The sequence below is a fragment of the Melospiza georgiana genome, chromosome 10 (genome assembly GCF_028018845.1).
Source record: "Melospiza georgiana isolate bMelGeo1 chromosome 10, bMelGeo1.pri, whole genome shotgun sequence".
Classification (NCBI taxonomy): domain Eukaryota; kingdom Metazoa; phylum Chordata; class Aves; order Passeriformes; family Passerellidae; genus Melospiza; species Melospiza georgiana.
Window position 1 is genome coordinate 7258136 of NC_080439.1, and position 19457 is coordinate 7277592.

General features: G+C 39.2%; 1 long non-coding RNA gene across 3 annotated transcripts in view; it reads left to right on the forward strand.

Moving 5' to 3' along the window:
- Nucleotides 1–19457, forward strand: part of LOC131087745 (uncharacterized) — a 258869-nt gene that overhangs the window by 14334 nt on the left and 225078 nt on the right. For all 3 annotated transcript variants that reach the window (XR_009114909.1, XR_009114912.1, XR_009114913.1), the window contains exon 2: nucleotides 5568–5632. This is a non-coding gene — a long non-coding RNA (uncharacterized LOC131087745). The remainder of the gene's footprint in view (nucleotides 1–5567; nucleotides 5633–19457) is intronic.

Here is a 19457-nt window from a genome sequence, read left to right on the forward strand (position 1 = left end):
GTGTTAGGCTGGAACAGAGAATTCCAATTAAAGATAACCATGAGATCATACTGTTGGTTTAAGTTTGACATGGACAGAGGTTACTCAGAGAGGGATCTTTATTTCATTTGCTTAAGTGGTATCTAATACTTGTCAAGAATTAGGATTGCTCCACATTGTATCTTCACGTGTTGGAATAACTCCTTCAGGCTATTGGTGCAGATTTTTATGATGTATGGGGATTTTTTGACCTGATGCAGTAATCCTTTATGAGGAGGTTAATTCTCATTCCATGAGTTCAAAGGCACATGCAATGGAGTTTCATGTTTGGTTGATGGAGCTGAAAGTTCAGAAGGGAAGGAGGAAGGTTTAGGAAGAGAGCTAAACAAGTGCTGCTACCCCTTGGAGTAAAATTGGGACAGGGACATAACTGAGCCTGGCTTAGACAGTCTTCTGCTTTATAACATTGTGAGAAACAGTTAGTTTAAATCTTGACATATTTAATAGGCTTCACAGGATTTGATGAAATTATATTTTCAGCTAGTTTTGTGGTTTATGATTACCATAAGATAAAATAATAAGTGGAGAAGAGTCTGGGAAAAAATTCAAGAAATTGTGTTAAATACAGAATCTGTTATAACTAAACCATTCCTGGCAGACATTTTTCTAACCGGTTTTGAAAGCTATGCAGGAGTTTTTTATTTTCCTTGCACATTTGTCTTTACCTCTGCAAATTTTTTTTTTTAATGTTTAACTCAAAGCTCTACTTTTAGAATAGAAGGGCATATTTGTGTTCTATAATGCTATTTTGAAGTCTTTTTTAGAATAAGGTCTAATATTTCAGTCTTGCAGATTGTTTTCTAGACTGCTGCTCTTTCTAATTAACTGCATCTTTTAATCTGCAAGCATTGTCCACAACTAAACAGTAATCCATCAAAAGCAAGTAAAGCAAAAAGATCATTTCAGATGGCATTCAATGCCTGCTTTATTCTGGCTATGAGGCTTCCAGTATGATACCTGCTTTTATTGGCAATAGCTTTGTGGATACAGGTTTAGCGTCTGATCCAGACCCTTTAGTGCAGAACTGTTGTGCTGTTTCCAGCTTATGTTTCTGCAGTTCATTATTTCTGAGAGTAAGAATAATGCAGCTACCCTTGAGTCAAACTTCATCTTTTGCAAACCACTTCTATTGAGATTTTTTGGACTCTAATTGTGTCTCCCAGTGTGCCTGAAGGTGTTCCCAGCTTAGACTCCTCTTCAAATGCTGCCAGGCACGTGGTGGGATTTCTGGGATTGTCCTGGGCAGTGCCAGAATGGGACTCCATGATCCTTGTGGGTCCCTCCCAGCTCAGTCATTCTGTGATTCCATGGAGGGTTAGGGAGCAGTCCCTCCTCTGCTATCAGGATTAAATATGAAAATACAGAATGGTGCTGGATTCAGTGCTGGCCAAGAATTCCATTAGCTGCCTTTTTCTTGTAGGCACTGGTAGCTATAGCACAGCTTTTTTCTATGCTACTTACCCTGTAGTATCACTGTTTACTTGATGTTTCTTGGTTTTATCAGGATAATGTCCTGTGCAAGGATGCTGAAAGTATTTTTAAAATCATGAAATGTGCCATCAATTATTTCTCAAGGCTTGTTACCTTGTTGTGCCTTGTTTTTGACAAATCCATGCTCACCTACTCATTTCCTGGTTTCCTTTTAGGCTGAAATAGTAAAGAAAATTAAAATAACTAGGCTGTCTTCTTACCTTCCCCTTCTACAGCTGGCATCATTTTTGCTCTTGTGAGAGTTTTTGTACTCATCTCCATCCATCATGTCCTTTCTAAAATAATTCTGATGATAACTTTGAAGCAGTTACAGCTCTGATATTCATCCACTCTTCCAAGACTTTGGGCAAATATAATATGGCACAGGTAACTTTGAATTGTTTGACTTACATATTTTCATAATACTTTCCCTATTCTGTGCTGGCACTGTAAAAGCTGCTTTAAGATACACCAATTCTGGTTATTTACAGGGGCTTGCTATTTGACAATTATCAAATATTAAGCCATCCTTTGTATCAACCATGCTTTGCAGTCTCAAAAAAAAAAAAAATCAAAAATATTACTGCTGCTATCTCCTTATGCCACTTACTGGATCTTCTACCCAGAAGCAGGTGTACAGCAGTATCTGAATTTATAATATAGAATAGTCTTTTAACATAAAGAGTAAGTGTTCTGTGGCTCAAGTCTGCCTGTGTCTTAGTGGCAGTGCTTGCCTAATGATTCCCTTTGAAAATGACACATATCTATGTGATTTTTTTGGTATGTTGCCTTGCTCCTGCCTTTTAATCTGGAGTACTCATATTATGTTGATGCTATCACAAAATGTGTTTTCTGCCTGGTCTTTACTTTTTTTCAAATAGCTCTTAATATTCAGTTTGTCTTTCTCAGTGTCACTGAGCACAGAGGCAATACTTTCAGGGTGTTATCTGCAATGATTACAAGAGCTCTTTCCTCTGTAACTACTCAGTACAGCCCCTCACAGAGGATAGAATGTTGGGATTAATTGCTAATCATTTAGTAATCATCAGTAGATCTCTGGAATAATGGAAAGATATCATTGCCACTAGGGCTTCATCACTGATCTCATGTATCTGAGCTGCTTGGGGGTGTGTGTGCTCTGTCACTGATTCTGGTTTTTGTGCTGGCAGCCAAAACTTAACACACACTGCTGCTGGCTTGCTTGTCTTCATCTTGTCTCTGCTTCCAGAGAGTGTTTACAAGTAACTATTTTATATTTCTCTGTGCTAATGGAAGTTTGTTTTCAGTAGGACTCAGTAATCCTGTGGAGGGATAGAATGTAAGAAAATAGTGCAGGAGGTAGTTTCACACCTGAGGAGTTGCAGCTGTACTAATCACCCAAGATTAGGAACAGCCCCGCCCTTAATGGGCCACAGCTGTGTCCAATAAGACAAGTGCTACAACACAGGGGGTTAGGTGGGTAAGGAGACAGTTGGGGTTTGTTGGTTGCTTTGTGAAGAAGAAGGAGTCAGTGCTGTGAGGAGCTGTACATGAGAAGTCACTGAGAAGGTATGGAACTTTTGCAATAAGATGATAACATAATTCAACAATCCATTGGCTCTGCAGCAAAATTGTGGCTCAGAAGTTCCTCCCCTGCACCCAGTTCACCAGCCTCCCATGTGTTCTGTCTGGCTCTTCCTGAATCTTAGCTCGCTAAAATGTGCTCCTTTTTAGCCTGAATTATTTAAATGTCTTTGCATAAATACTGCTGTGCTGATAGGTGGATCTGTGGCAAAGGGCCATGACTCAGTGACTAGCTTTATTTGTGAAACTGCAATATCACTGCAGTGGTAGAGCTAAAAGGAGAAACTCCTAAATATCTCTGAAAACTTGGCACACACCAGATTCTTGGGGCTTATGTAGCTGAAGCTTGAAACCAAATTCTATACCCCTGTCCTCTCCCATGGAGTGCTGCAGGTAGAGTGTAGGTGCCATTTACACCTGAGCTGCTATTAGGCTGAAAGGGGGATTCTCAGCTGCTTTAGCTCATGTTTTGGCTTTCAAATACAAGTATTTGCATGCTTCTGCAGTTTTGCCCTATTTAGCAAATTTAATTTTAACAGCTTGTGGGAAATTCCTACAGAGTAATGATGTATCTACAGCCATAGTTCCATGCCTAAAAGTTTTCTGGGTAGTTGAGTTTCTACCTGTACAACAAACTGGAGGGAATGTTGATCCTGGCAGAGATCAGAGAATATTTTGCTGCCATGTATTTGGCTTCAGGGGGGTGAAGGTTTCACCCTTTGTATCTCTTGCTCATCAGCAAAGCCCAATGCTGATGCTGAAGGGTCTCCATCTCCTAGGGAGTAGGGCAAAAAATTCAAATCATTGACTCATAAGGGTACCTAAATATATTATGAACGTTTTAAAGGCTGTTTTGCACTCTCTATAAAATTGTATGACATCTTAGGGAAAGAGAAATATGTCAAGACTTTCAAACTCTGTGAGGTGTTGTTCCTACATAGCTCAGATGTCCAAGTTTCCCATAATTAGCAAGGTTTTGTATAAAAGGGTAGCAACCCAAAGGTTCCTAGCTATTCCTGTACTTTGGCTCTAAGTGTAATGCCTGTGTAACACCTTCCTGCCTGTGATGTTGTGTGTAATCCTGTGTGCAGCTACAGCTCTGGGAAGTTCATATTAAACTCGGTGCTGTGGTTACTCGTGAATGAAATCACTGGAAGAGTCTTGGGCGAAAAAGTACATGGAAGGATTTAAGGCAGAACATGGCAAAAGCAAAGGCTGCAATTATCTGCAGCTGAAAACAAGTAGCTTTTAATATGTCCATTCACCTAAGAAGGGAGGGAGAATTACAGACCCACGTGCTCTTTCTCTCCCTTTTTCTATCATTTCTCTTCTTCTTTTTCCTTTATACAGTTTATCACCCATAATTTCAGGATGTGTTTTGTTTCTTTAAGCTGTTTTATCTAGAGGCTTATGAGGTCAGTCATGTGTGAATTCTTTTGTTAGTCACCTCACCTTTTGCCTTGATGATAGAAAATTGATCAGGCCTAAAGTACAAGTTCAATAGACAACCCCCTTGGTCCTTTGTCTAGGAGAATAGCTACCATTGAAGGCCATGAGCAGGTTGCTATTAATATGACAGCCTGCTCTATCTCCCACTGTAATTTATAATGAAATACCTAATCTCCATTATTTTGATCCAAGCAGGCGATCCCATGAAAAAGTCTTTTCATCCAGTTCCCAATGGCAGTTACATGAGAAATGGCAAACCAATAATTTTTGTCAAGTTTTTTAAGCCAACAGAAATGCTTTTCCACTGCTACAGTTTCAAAAGGCACAGATAAAGCTCATTCACTGAGATGAATGAAAAAGCCATCTGGGGTTTTTCTTTTTGACTTCCTTTCCTTTTCTCCATCCTTGTAATCAAATTTGAGCAAAATCAAATGGGGCTTTCTATGAAAGTACCTTTTGTTGATCTGAACGAGCTGGTAATTTACAAAATACCCTTCCTTTGTGAGGAAGGCTAAAGAAAAAAAGAATCAGTAGCTTTTAAAGCTGGGCCTTGGTGGGACTCTAAATGCAGTGAAAGCAGTCTGTGTTGAGAGATTGAAATGCATTTCAAAGCCAGGCCTGAGTCAGGGTACAGGGAAGAAAAAACCTATGTGCATTTTATAAGAAGAAAAACCTGAATGGGAAGGGGAAAAGAGAGAGAGAGAGGAAAAAATCTGGATAATACATTAATCATTATTTTGGAAATTGTCTTCCTTACTGACACATACTGCGTAACTAGTGATTGAGAACTTGGATTTTTGTTCTATTATAGGCATCTCAACATTTGTCTGTGCTGCTTTAAAGTTTGAGAGGCAAGGATCCTTGAACACTGCTGGACGATGTTTTAAATGTGTATATATGTTTTTTCAACTTTGCTTTTTGTGGTTCTTTTTCCTTTTTTTTTAACCTTGCCTGTGAAGTATTATGAGGAAAAATACTTGCAGGAAAGCGGAATTTATTCTTTTTGGCATTCTAATGTTTATTTTTATTGTATTTTTGCTTACCAGATTTCCTAGGGGTAATTATTTCCCACTGACTGAGACCACAGGACAGTGTGAGCACCCAACAAATAGTAAGTTTATGCCTTGTTTTTATTATTTGTATTTTATGATTAATATGAAAAAGCTGAGAATGATTAATTGCAAATTCAGTATTTTAAGAATGCTATACAGCTGTATAAATCTATGAATGTGAAATATTGATGTGATTTAATGCTTATCATCTCTGTTACTTACTATAACTGTTTAGTGAGATAGAGATAAGTGTATTGTCCTGTGCTGAAGATAAAATAGCTTGAGAAATAAAAATTAATTAGCATATTGTAGGCAATGATGTGAGCAAGCCTAGCCCATTTTTAATATTTTCTTATTTACAGGCTTGCTTAGAATGCAAAATGTTTCTCCCTTTCCAATTCTGTTTTGATTCAGGATATTAATGCATTTAAAAGCAGCTTTCTGGCTGCACAATATAAAATATAACCGGCAGTTTACAGAAATGTTGGCACTCATAGTAGAAACTCTGGGGTTAATTTTTATTTTTAAGAAAGCTTCTCATGTTATTTTTACCTTGCCTTGTGCTGTATTATAATAGGAAGAGAGAGGTATGAATGTTACTGATTTAAATCTGATTATTGTTGCTAATGAAGCACTGGTAAAACAACAGAGGATTTTTGGTTCTTCTTTGAAAGGCAAAGCTTGTAAATAATGTAGAACTCTGAAATTTCTGTTATAAGCTCTTTGTTTTAAATGAGATGAGACATGATTTATTTTGTGTTGCTTATGCATATGTGTGGACAATGTTGTGATATACACTTAAAAAGCAGAATATAGGAAAGCAGGCTGGGTTAAGTCTTTTGCTTTTTAATGTTACCAAACCCCCAAGTCAACCTTGTAAAGTTGGAGTGTGGTTTCCATTAATTAGATGCCAAATTATTTAGCAAGTAGGTTACAAATGATTTTCTTCCACATACCCTGACATCTGATTGAAGTGGAAAATGTCAAAAAGCTACTTTTGTGGCTGAATTAATTTCCCACGTCTAGTTCTTACTGTCCTATTCACTTTCAATTTCCTTCAGGATTTGCTTTCTCACATGGTTTTGAGCCATTTGCTGCCTCCTAATGACTGACTTATAAAACAGCAAATATGGAAAATTTCCAAAAAACTTTCTGGAGCTGTCACTGCTGTATATTTTGTAATCATCTACCATTTTTCCTTGTATTTATTATTGATGAAGAAATTTGTGAATTTTTAATGATTCTGCTCTGGGATATTTTTAGCAGAACATCCAACTCTCCACCCTGAGAAATGCAGGATAAATAAATGCCTTAACAGGAAACTTTCCTAGGGCTGTGGGGAAACAAGACACAAGTGGCTGTTTTTGTTTTGTTTGGATCATGTCATTTAGATAATTTAAGAATCTCTGCTTTCCCAGGCTGGCATTCCATTATCATAGGGCACTTATCTTGGTTAAATAATTGTCTCCTTCCCCTCTCTGTTTAAAAATCATAATTTTTGTTTAGTTTTCTGTTCTTTCTCCTTTATACCCTCTTAAACTTTAAGACATAGTCTTCAGCAAAGTCTTTGTCAAACCTATTGGGGTTTAATTGATTATTTAACAAATGAAGCAATAACAAAGCAAAGGTCTCTCATGGTCTTATCTGTGTATCAAGGCTTGTGTTCTTACCCCAGTGCAGCACCAGCCTGCTCAGGAGATTTTGTGACCTGTCAAAATATGTGTTCAGAATTATATGGGACACAGGGAATATAGATTTTTCTTGATGTAATCTTTTCCCTCTCATAAGCTCTGTAAGCCATAAAAATGCCTTGAATTGGGCTGAGAGGGCTGAATGGAGCTCTGACTTTGCCCCCTGTTATTTATGTTTATTTGTGGATACTCTCTAAACTTTTCCTTACATGGAGTTACACTCGGTGACAGCACTGCATTTGTGGCTGAATGTTTGTAAACCTCTGCAAGGCTCTTAGACATGGGTTGGATTTTACAGGAGAATCTTCAGCTGTGCCTGATTTTGAGCTGCCAAGTTTTATATTTGAACTTTTCAAGCTCAAGCATGTTTTGCATTAGAGAATGAGGAATTAGCATAATAGATTACTTGCAGTAATTTTTTGTTATTAAAATGAAGAAGACATTTATTAATCTGTTGGGGAGGCTTTGTTGCAGAAAAGACTCAGAGCAACAAACAAATGCTGCTTTTTTTTGAGAATGTATATAAATGTATACTCAGTTGGTATGTGTAATTTTTATAGTCTTTGATTTCAATCCTTGAGGGGAGTTTACAGTAATGACACAATAAAATGGGGGACTGAAGTTATTTAATGAGTTAACAAGTACCTCCTCTGTTAAAGAGCATAATCCAGTGCAGCGGAAATGTATGCTGTGACAGGTTAGCAGCACCATGGGTGAACTGCTGTGTCTGTTGAAAACAATCAATAAATTCTACTGCCCATACCTAAGGTGATTAATCAGATGGTTTGGGTGTTTAGTCAGACTGAGTTGGATGGGGATTGGAAAAGATTTTCAATGAACTTTTCAGCGGCATTTTTTTTATCATCTTAAACAGTGAGAGGTGGGAACAAAGGACAATAGTTCCTGGGTCTCATGTGCCCACTAAGGTTCTGCATTGCCTGCAAGAAACACTTTTCTTTCCAGATAAATTTTTGTCACTGAACATTAAAAGTCAACTCATCCTTAGTGAATATACATAGCAGCTTATGAAAACTCTATTCTCATAAAGATTGTAAGAAAATGCAGATTTAGGCAGTGTCACATCTGAAGGGAGTCCCTTGAAGGAGAGATAAAGGGAAAAAAGGCTACAGAAATATGTGGGGATTGGAATGAGTATAGAGTGTTAAAGAAGAGATAAGAGAAATTCTAAGAGTGGTGGATGTTGTTGAGGTAAGGAAAGGGCATTAACCCTTCCATGTCCCTGTGCCCAGGTCTTCTCCTCAGGGTCCTGACCACCTTTAGATTGACTTTCCCAGGGCTGAGTGCTGCATTCAGTAGAAACTGATGTCTGTGTTCCCATTGTCCTAAAGAGGGCAATTTTTTAAAGTTGATTTTTCTCACTGTTGTTACCACACAGTGTGGTGAACCTAAAAGGAATCTAAGCTTCTCCTCTGGAGGGCTGCAGTGAGATTTCCCCTCAGGCCCTGCTGAGCAAACCAGGCTCTGCCTGCAGTGCTGCTGGGCAATCCTGGTTCCATTTCTCTGCTGGCAATGCTCAGTGACCCAGCTGGGGAGCTGTGGCTGTGCTGAGCTCTGAGGAGTAAAGTGACATGCACAGTGTTCCCTTTTAGTCCATGGAGTCCACCCCTAAATATCTCAGGACGCTTCCCAGATTCTGATGGTCATTTAGGGATGGGACAGCAGGATCAATGCATTTAAGTACAGGTATGGATGCTGTTGTGGTCACTCAGCACTGTTGTACTAATGGCATTTCCAATGCATTGGGAGTTTGGTGTGGTCAGGTCTGTAACAAATACAAGATTTGCTGTTCAGCATGAACTGTGTGATAAAGTGTGTTTAGGAGTGTTTTGGTTTTTTGTGGGGGTTTTTAAACAGCTTATTCCTTGTGGTTTTGTAGAACACCTGCAAAATACCTCAGAAAATTCTTGATGTTATTTTGAGCACTTAGAAGGACATCCCCTTTAGTCAGATCTGAATGTGGGCAGCAAGCATTTCAAGTTATATGAAGGGTGATACAGAAAGAGGTGCTCTTGGAGAGCATTTCTCTCTACAAAATACTCCAATAAATTAATTTATGTAACCCATTGTAATCCAGCCAGAGATGAAGAATGTTCAAGACAAGAGATAAAAAGATAGTTTTCAAGACTAGTCTGATGAAAACTTTTTATTTACAATTTTCTTGTTGGATATGTTGCCATTTTGCAGAGTAGTGAGGTTTGGATAACTGCTTTAAAATACTCTCAGCCAGTTTTATCCTTTGGTTTTAGTGGAGTAAAATCAGTGAGGGCAGAGCACTGGAATTTCTTGTAGAGAGTAAGTGCAGTATCGTGGCCATTGCCCCCAAGAGCAGTGCCTGGTTTAATATTTTGTCTTCTCTTCCTGCCAGGTGGGGGAAGAAAAGGTTCCAATGCTCTTCTTGTAGTTTTGTTGCATAGGGAACACATTTTTAAACCATTTGCCATTTAGCTGTTATTTTTTTATTCAAAGGTCATAAAATCTGTTGCACCGTGGGACTAAGGATTGTAGACTTTTTATTTCTCTGGTTAATAAAGCAGACCCGGGAGACACACAGATGAGTATTTGTGGCTTTAATTTCTTCAAGGACTCTGTTTTTAAGGGCATACCAGCAGCAACATGAGACTGTTCTCTACTTGCAATTTGTCCTCAGACTTAGAAAGCTGGAAGAGCAGAATAGGAGAAAGGTGTTTTGTAACCACCCTCTGAAAAAACTTGTTCTGAAATAGAGTTCAAATATAAAATTACTATTTGATTCAAGGCTTTCACTCTGCTAAACTGCTTTTCACCTCAGATCTCCACTGTGATCCCTTCTAACTGATTCAGGGAGTGAAGGATGTGCACTCATTGTAATGCTGAGGCATGGCCATTTCAGTATCAAGTGCTTGTAGCCCTGAAGATATTTCTGATTCTAACTGGAGAGCGTCCCTTCCACCTCACTTGGAGCGATAACTCTGTGACTGTAACAAAACTATTTTGCAGTCTGTAAAAGGTGAGGTATTTAGAATACAGGGCACTGTGTTTTGTTGGATATCATTCATTCTTCTAGTGAGTATCCTGCTCACAGAGATACCTAAGGCTCCAGACAGTCATTCCCTGTGCCATGATGTGCAGAAAAACCACAATGCCATCCCATCTTTTCAGTCCAATTCAACCTGAAGAATTATGAAAAAATATTTTCACATGCTTGCTCTGCCTGTTTGGAAAGAAAGTGGTTTAAATCAATTATCCTGAGTTGAGCTGTGGTTGATTTTGGTTGGTAGTGAATTGCATGCAGAAAGATTCCAAATGCTGTTGCTTTCTACATCCATGTCACTAGGACAGTCTGTAGCAGATTGCAATACCTGTTTCTGGTGAGAATGGCAGGAGTTTTTTGTGATGTAAATTACTTGTAGCTGTTGTTCCTTGGCACTGTGTAACAGGAGCCAGGGGCTTTGGGAGGCAGCAGGGGGAGTCCTGCAGTGGCAGCATCTTCCTGGAGCTCCAGCAGCCTCCGAATCCACCTCCTTAGCTGTGCATAGACAGTGGAGCCCCTTGGTTTGAAACAGAGAGCACCTGGTGCTGAATTGCTGCCTTCATGCATGAGGTGGGACAGCTATGGCTGAATTTCACTAATTCTGCAAGCAGTTTCAGCTAGTCAAAGAAAAGACATTTTTTAAGCCTGGGACAAACATTATCTGTTAAAGTAAAGGGCAATCACAAACTGGTGGTGTGAAGTCCTTGCCCTGTTTCTGTGTCACAACCCCCATAACTAATTTTGAGATCATGGCATGTCATGCTCATTTTGCATTTTATGCACATTAAATATTTGATATATATAACTGCATTTTCAATTCCTGTTTGCAATATTCTTTTTTTTATATATTAGGGGGTAGAATTTATTGAAAGCATCAAAGTTCTAGACCAGGAGATTTTAGGGATGTTTCCTGTTCCTTTTATTTCAAACTGAAGAATGTTATGATCTACCAAGAATATGTCTTTTAGGTTTTTTTAACTTTTTCATTTTTTTACATCCCTTTTCTACACTGTCTTGTCTTTCTTTACTGCTGTGTAATTCTGGGAGCTTTCTAGGCCACTTACTGATGGCTTTGGTGTCTGTTTATATACTCAGTAACAGACCCAGTTTTTGACTGGCAATTCTAGGTGCTTCTGTGCCTTTTATCTGTGAAAGCAGAACAGTATTTTTATACTGGCCTTGTGTATGTGTATAGAAATAATTGTACCAGGATAATAATATCTGACTGGCAACCTTACAATCAAAGGTTCTATTTCACTTTAGGAGATTAGGGCAAGGTAGATTCATGGGCAATAACAAATTAAAGAATTTTTATCAGGCTAATGCAAGTCCTGAGTGTTGTGGAAATGTGCTAATTATTAACACAGCACAATTTTCCTCACTTAACCTTGCAGATCTGTGAACTTAATCCTGTACTGCCAGTAAAATACTTCTGAATCTAAGGGGAGGTGGGGCTGCTGTGTGAAGAACTTGGGAAATCTTTGTCCCGTTCTAGGATTGTATTTGTCCATTTCTGGGATGTTTGTTTGCTGTGTGAGGCGATCGTTGTTGCCCATTCTGTGGCTCACAAGATGTGTGATAAGAATTCTCATAATTCTTTGTTGCAAAAGTGAAAAGTCATGGACTAAGAATATGAGCTTAAGTTCCATCATAATTGCACTGTTGATAGACCTGACAGTGTGTGCTGGTGCCTCCTGAGTCAGAAACCTGGAGGTGGGTGAATTTCATCGATTTATGCCCTCAGAAAGCACAAACCCTGTCCTTGTGCAAAAAATGCCCAGTTACAGTTCAAGGAAGGGAATCCTTGTGAGAGCCCTGCCTGTTCCACCAGCTCCTGTGCTCTAATGCCTCCAGTTTCCTCTGCTTGAGCATCTCTGGGGCTTTTCTCATGGAAGCTTTGCAGTGCAGCCTCTCTGCTGTCCCTCAGGCCAGGTAGGTGTCAATTTTCTGGTGCTTGCTGCTTTCAGTGCAAGTCAGTTAGAAGCAGCAAAGGTGAGGGGCAGCAAAGGGAAATTTGGAAGCTATTTTGTAGAACAGGTATGCAGATTACTGACTAAATAATGTCTGGGAAGTGTTGTGGTGTATGAAGCAGGGAAAAATTAAAATAAACGACAGAAACTGTAATCTGGATTTTTTTTTTTTCCCCTGTTAAATGCACATGGCGAGGGGCTGAGGTGTCATTTTGGTTTTGTATAAGTTTTTTGAAGAATTTCAGCTTAAAAACGTTGCAACACAAAAGTTCTTTTTGAGTGTTTTTTTCCAGTCAAGTATATTTGTCTCTGTTTATGGAAAAAGCAGAGCCTCCATATGCAAGAGAATGTATGGGGGGATTGGTAGCACACAAAAGCAGATATAGGAAATTGTTGAGTCAGTGTAAACCCTGAATGGATTTGCAGCAGAGAGCCAAGTTAAAATGAATTTGATTTAAAACAGAATGCACAACATCTTTTTTCGCTTGCTTTCAGGAATTTGCCGTGTAAATTCAGCCTATTACAGATAAATGAAAGAGGAGTTTTAAAATGAAAAGTAGCTGTAATGCACAGATTGAATGTTTGGGTGGGAGTGAAAGTAGGAGTTACTGGGTTGGAACAGCTTCCTTAAGATCTGTCACATCATACCATTAAAATAAAGAGCTAGACATAGTAATTTTAAAGGGATATTGTGTAAAAGTTGGGAGATATTAATGCAGTAAAATACATTGATGGATTCCAAACTTAGGGTCTGTTATGTGTATTACACTGACACAGTCACTGTAGATAGCAAATACTTGCTGTGGGTGCTGCATTGCTTGGGAAAGGGAGGATTACAGTGTGTTGGGAAAGTTTGATTCCATCAGCTCCCTCTGTGTGTGTGCTTGCAATTTCATGAGGTTATTCCTGTAGTGTTTTTTATGAAGTTCTCTGATTATATTAAAAATTTGATTGAAGTCCTGTATTCTTTCAGTTTTTTCATTCTTAGCAGCTGCAGTCCTCATGTGAGAAGGCCAAAAGAGGCAGAAATTGTTTCAATTTCTTTTGTTCTGCCTCAGAAATTTTAATGGCCATGGAAAAGTCACTTCTATCTGTTCTTCACTGATATCTTGTCTCATTCTGGTAGTATTTTGATGATAAATAAATTCACAAATATTTAAAACCTATGGATAATAGTGTTGTATAAATAATCAAGATTTTAGCTACAGAAGAATAGAAACACAAAGTACTTTTCCACGGCCAGGCACTTTATTTGTTCCTACCTGGTTCCTCACCCTGTCTCACCTGGGCACCTCACTGTCTGTGCTTGCTGTGCCCCATCTTCCCATTTTATTGTGGGGCCCTTGGATGTGGAAACCAGGGGATTTTCCTTAGTTAATCACAAAAAATCTGAGGAGAGGGGTGAATTCAACTCAGTCTCCCAGCACTAAATTCTGATCCAGTCTTCTCTCTTCCATGGAGAGCCCATCTCAGGCTCCCTGTGAGTTATTGGAAAGCTTTTGCTGCTGTCCCATTGTTGCATGTCACAAGAACACAAAGAACTAGGAAGAAACGTGAAGCCTGGGTTTTCTGCAGTGCAGGATTGCACCTGGTGTATCATTAAGGTGGTGCAATATGCATCTAAAATGATATATAAAATATCTGAATTTTCAAGCAATATTTATTGCTTGTTCTTCCATTTCTTCAATGTTTTACAAATTGTATCAAGGAACAAAACCGCTTTTAAAATACCTTTTTTAAGGAAAGAAGAGAGACATTTTTAAAATGACTGTGAAGGTTATGATACATATTTAACAAAGCCTGGGAACTTGGAAGTGTAGACAGCCATTGTCTTGTCTTAACCCAACCGTGTGAGTAAAGGATACAGTGTCAGATGTAACTTTGAATTTTCCTGGCTTCTGTCACTTCACATCACAACCTTAGTATTAGTAATATACATTTTTTTGTTGAGGAACAAAAGCAAAAAATGTATTTTGACTAGTAAAATTAAGAAGATGTCATGTAAATCATAGAAGTTCACTGTGCAACAGTAATGTGTGTCATTTTTTAAAATGCAAGTGTAATTCTGAGTACATGGTAACTACTATCTATAGCTACAGAAATATCACCACCTCCTGCCTTTTGGCAAGAAACTGTATTTTAAGTTTTATATATAGATTACACAATGACAGAGGATAAAAACTTTTAGCTGAGCGTTATACTTTAGTACAGAGCAAGAACTAAATATAGTCTGTGTCATCACAGCAAGGTTGCTTTGTGGCACAAACACAAAAAACAAACCAGCAGAGACGTCCATTACTGCTGTTCCACGGTCATTAGGGGCAGATGGAATTGGCCGTAGAAGCAGCTGATTACAGGAGATCCTATCATGAGTGACAACAATTGAACCTGAGCAATGGCATTTCAGCCACTGGCACCTGTTCTGTTAAATCCCAATTTCTTCTCATTGATCTGCTTTGGACAGAGCTTGCAGATATCAGACTGGGGGAGCAATGCACCCTTTAATGAGCCAAAGGAGCACTTTTGGCTACTTATTCCTTGAGTGTAGCAGCCCTTCAGGCTGTGGGCAAGACTCCTGTGCTTCCCCTAAGGAAGCAGGAGTTGAACCCATTTGCAAAGCAAGTAGAGAACAGAAGAAACCTGATAGCTCAGGATGGCTGCCCCTTTCTTCAGCTCTGAGCTGGTCCCTGTCCTTTCTGTCTTCTCTCTCCTCTTCAGCATCAAGAGGAGGAAAGGGTTCAAGGATTGAAACTGCAGTTTTCATCCTGATCCAACTGTGGGAAAAATTATTTTGTTCCAAGGGCTGGGTGAAGGTGGGTAATTGGGAAAGGGGAAAGCTGGCCTGTTTGTGACCAGGAAAATGAGCAGACATTAATGAATATAGGATTTACAATGGGTTTCTGAACTCCAAGCCCAAAGTAGTCTGCAAGTCAAGGTCTGTTAGGAGCTTGTGCAAAGCTCTGTTGAATCAGGACAATTGGATAGTGCCAATGATGTGATTTTCTTTATATAAGCAGAGCTGCTTGGCAAAAACAAGAATAGACCATTATAACCTGCATTTTTGTTTTAATTGAGTTTTTTTGAATTTGTGGGCTTGTTGAGCTATGATATAGAACAACTGAGTCAAGTGCTGGGAGTCAGTTCTGAGCTGTTCCTGTTGCATTCAGCCAGTGTGTAAACTCTAATTTGAGGTTTCAGGACCTGATCTGCCCCTCCCATACCAGGCCTTTCCCCCTTCCATGAGAACATTTTTCATTTGCTGAATCGTGATAAATTTGCAAAATAGAGCAATTTAAGTTTAAATGGGTGGTACTGCCAGCTAGCAAATTACCAGGTGATTCTAGACCCTTCATCTGGGATAGGAAAGTGTAAAACTCCTCAAATGATGACCACTTATATAAAATCTGAATTTCTCATGGGGAAAATTCAGCATTAAAAGGAGCATTATCCCCTCTAGCACCATCTTGTGTTTTCTCTTAAAGGGGAAGAGGGTGTCTCGAGCTCCATCAGAAAGTACAGAGACTGAGCTGTAGGTGTGTTAGTCACTCTGAACATGCCACTGACAAGCAGGGAGACTTGACCACAGAGTTATTTAGGCAGGAGCCTAATTAAGCCTGCTGAAGAATAAGCAAAGTTCTGCCCTGATCTGGTTTGTAATAAATAAGGGATGATTTGCCAAGCTTGGGACAAACATGCTGGCAATTCTTTTGCAGGTTTTAGTTGTATGGCTTTTAAATTACATATAAACCCTCTCAGAGATTTGGTTCTTTTGTGCATCTGGACCATAGTACCTGCTTGTGGTGTGGTTTACTTTGGGGTTTTATTGATGTTGTTTGGTTTTCTTCACTGAGACTCAAATTCACAATGATATATGCCTGCTTAACTGTCATTTTCCTAAAAATATAATGAACTTTGGAGATCTGGTCCTAAGAACCTGATCCTGTAGGAATCATGACACATGCTAGTCGTGATGTTGGAGCCCGTGGAGTCTCACTTGGTGTGTGGAGCAGAATAAGGTCACACACAATGTAGGTTCTCTGTCCTGTGTGTGAGATCAGGAATCACCATGGTTACTTATCCGCTATTTTCTGTGCTCTCTCTCATGCTCGTTCTCTCTCTCTCTCTATTTATTTATTTATTTAATTACATTTTTTGTGCTGTGTGGAAGAGAGATCCTAAACCTACAGTGTAAAACCATTTTCTTTATGAAATATTGGCCTTTTGAATGTTCATTGCTTTGCAGCAGTGATGTGTCCATTAGGGTCAGGAAGCAGCTGGGTGCTGGAGCTGCTGCTGGTCACCCTGAGCGTGGCTCTTGACCTCAACATCCCTGCCTGTAAAATGACAATTGTTTGCTTTATTAATATAAAATAGTTATTGTTTGCATCACCATTTCCATCTTATTATGGGATTGTACATTTCCAAAAATAGTGGCAGCCTATTACCTGTTAGCTGGATGTTAAGTTTTGCATAACTTAAACGAGGAGTTTCTGTTTGGTACTGAGGGGAAAGACTTTCAGACTGGAGTGACTTGGTGGTCCCATTTATGATGTAGCTGTCACTTAGCAATTCAGTGTTTAGTGCCTGCTGAATGCTAAATATTACCAGTGCCATCGAACTCCAAATATATTTTTATAGATAATTTTAAGACAAAACATTGAAGAATCACTCAAGATTTTTTTTTCAAGTAAAATAAATATTGTTGTGCATCAAGTATACTCTTCTGCTTCTTGATCATGTGACAGTGGCAATAAGGGGAGGGCAAACAGCCACGTGAGCTTGTCATTATGTAAAGTGGATTTCTCAGCAATCAAGTTATTGGTGGATAAAGTTCTGTAGGAATATTTTAGTTTCTAATTTCTCTTTAAGCACCACAGCACTCATGTGAATCTGTGGAAAGTTAGGCACCAAATTAAGCGTTGAACTGCCTTTGTGTGTATGGAAAATGGAGCTGTTTCAAGTATTTCTGAGGGTGTAGGTGATAAATGTTGCTTTTTTTGGTGGCATCTGAACTTAGTTTGGTGATATGTGGTTGTTTTTAACAACCCGTGGGAATGTAGGTGACCTTGATTTCCTTGCTATAGCCTTGAGGGACAGACTGATACTGTGGTGTGTTTGGAGAATTATTCCTCCCTGCTTGCAAACAAATATAGTAGTGCTGCTGTGCTGTTTTGGTCTTATCTTACTTGCTGCACTTAAGCCCTTGGGTTTACACTACTACATTTATAATGTAGGCTTACCAGTTAAAAAAAGAAAAAGAAAAAAAAAAAAAAAACCCAAAGGAAGCCAAGATATTGTAACAAGCTAAAGGGAAAGTTAATGGGAGGAAAAATTGTTCAGCTGAAAAATAAAAACAGTTTGTTTACCTGATGATTTAGAGCAGATTTTGAGCAGTGTGTGTTTGGGAAAGAGGGCAGTCATGGAAAATAGAAGGTAGGATTTTGAAAAAGGAAAGTAATGATGGAAAACAACCAATAGGAATATGGACAGGTAAAGAATAATTAGAGATCATCTTTAAATAGCACAAGAGTGAGAATTTTTTGCTCTGTTCATATAATTCTGTGTTGTGCCTTTTGCTAGGATTTTACACATTAAGATTGCCACGTATTGCTTAGTATTGTTAATACTCAAAATCCTGGCAAAAGGTTGACATTGTAATGGCTCTAAAGGACCCATTTCAATGTAAATCCTAAGGGTCTATCAATGTGCAGGGGATTTATGTGGGTGAGTCCCATTAATGGTAATGGGACTTATGTGCGTAAATCTCTTCTGCATTGATGGGAAAATAGACTCCTTAGTATGCAAAGTCTCATTTGAAATCAAAGAGCATTTGCATAAGATCCATACGTAGCATGGAACTCTGTGTGTTAAAAACAGTATGAAAAGAAGATAATACACCTTAACTACTTTAGTGGATAAATACTAGTGTAAAAAGAATATTCGTGGTAGCATGTTTTTTATTTTAAAAATTGTGACAATATTTATGCAATTATCTTCATCTACTATAAACCAGGATAATTACATTTTTATTACTGTGGATGGCTGCTTTTTACACGAGTTCAGTTGAGGAAAATAATTATGTGCAGTTGCAGAAATTTTGCACTGAGCTCACCTCCCAACTTTCTGCACGGAACCTTTGATTTTGAACAACTTGGAGCGCAAGCAAGAACCAAGAGAGCTTTGCAGCCGCAGTCCAGCTGCATTCGCAGAGCCTTTATCTCATAAATACTCTCAGGTAACACCGTGTTCGCTCTGACCCGAGGCACCAAACACGGCAGAATTCCCGGTGCCGCCGTTTGCTCCCGGGATTTCCTTGGGAAGGAGGGAATGTCCGGCCCGCGGCCCAGCGCGGCCACCAGGTGGCGCTGTTGGCAAATGTAACATTGGCGGGCGCCGGGGATTTGGGGAAAAGCTGAAACTTCGCTTTTTCACCATTCTCCTCCTGGCTGCACCCGGTGTTTGCTTTGTTGAGCTGCTCCGCGCCTGATGCTTGCCTCTGGGGACTCCTGGGCATGTGGAGATGTTGCAACGAAGTGATAGCGTGGCTTGGGAATGTCTGCAATATTAGTGAGCTGCTCTGCTCTTGGCTGTCTGGCATCCAGGCTGGCCGTGTTGTTTTAAAAACTAAGCACGAGCAGAAACAGTTTGAGAATTCTGATGTTGCTGTGGTTTTGGAGTGGGTGAAGGAGAGAGTAACTTATTTAGCTGATGCAGATAAAAAGTAGAATGGTCATTCTTTTCAATGGGAAGAGGAACCTGGATGCAGGGGGCAGTTTAAGGAGGGAGTTTTGAATATGTGTGACTTGGCAAGGTTTCATCTGCCTGCAAGAGGAAAAGCTAATTTATGTCTCGTGTAGTACCTCACCTCAGGAATTGGTATCAACTCTTCCAAGAGATTTCTCTCATACTCAGGGGCCCTCTAAGGAGTAATAGCAGAGTTGAATGTACTTTAATATTAAGGATATCTGGATTTTTGTGTTCAGGATAAGTTTATCAAATAATGAACTCATTTGATATTGATATGAAATTGTCAAATTTGTTTTCCTTTATTGTTTATGCTAAAAGTATTGATCTTGCCAACCTTATGACACAAGCAAGTGCATACTGAAGCATTAAGAATTGCTCTAGAAATGCAGCTTTAAATAATCTTTAACAAGCATTACTGACTATAATAAACCTCTCCAAAACGCCC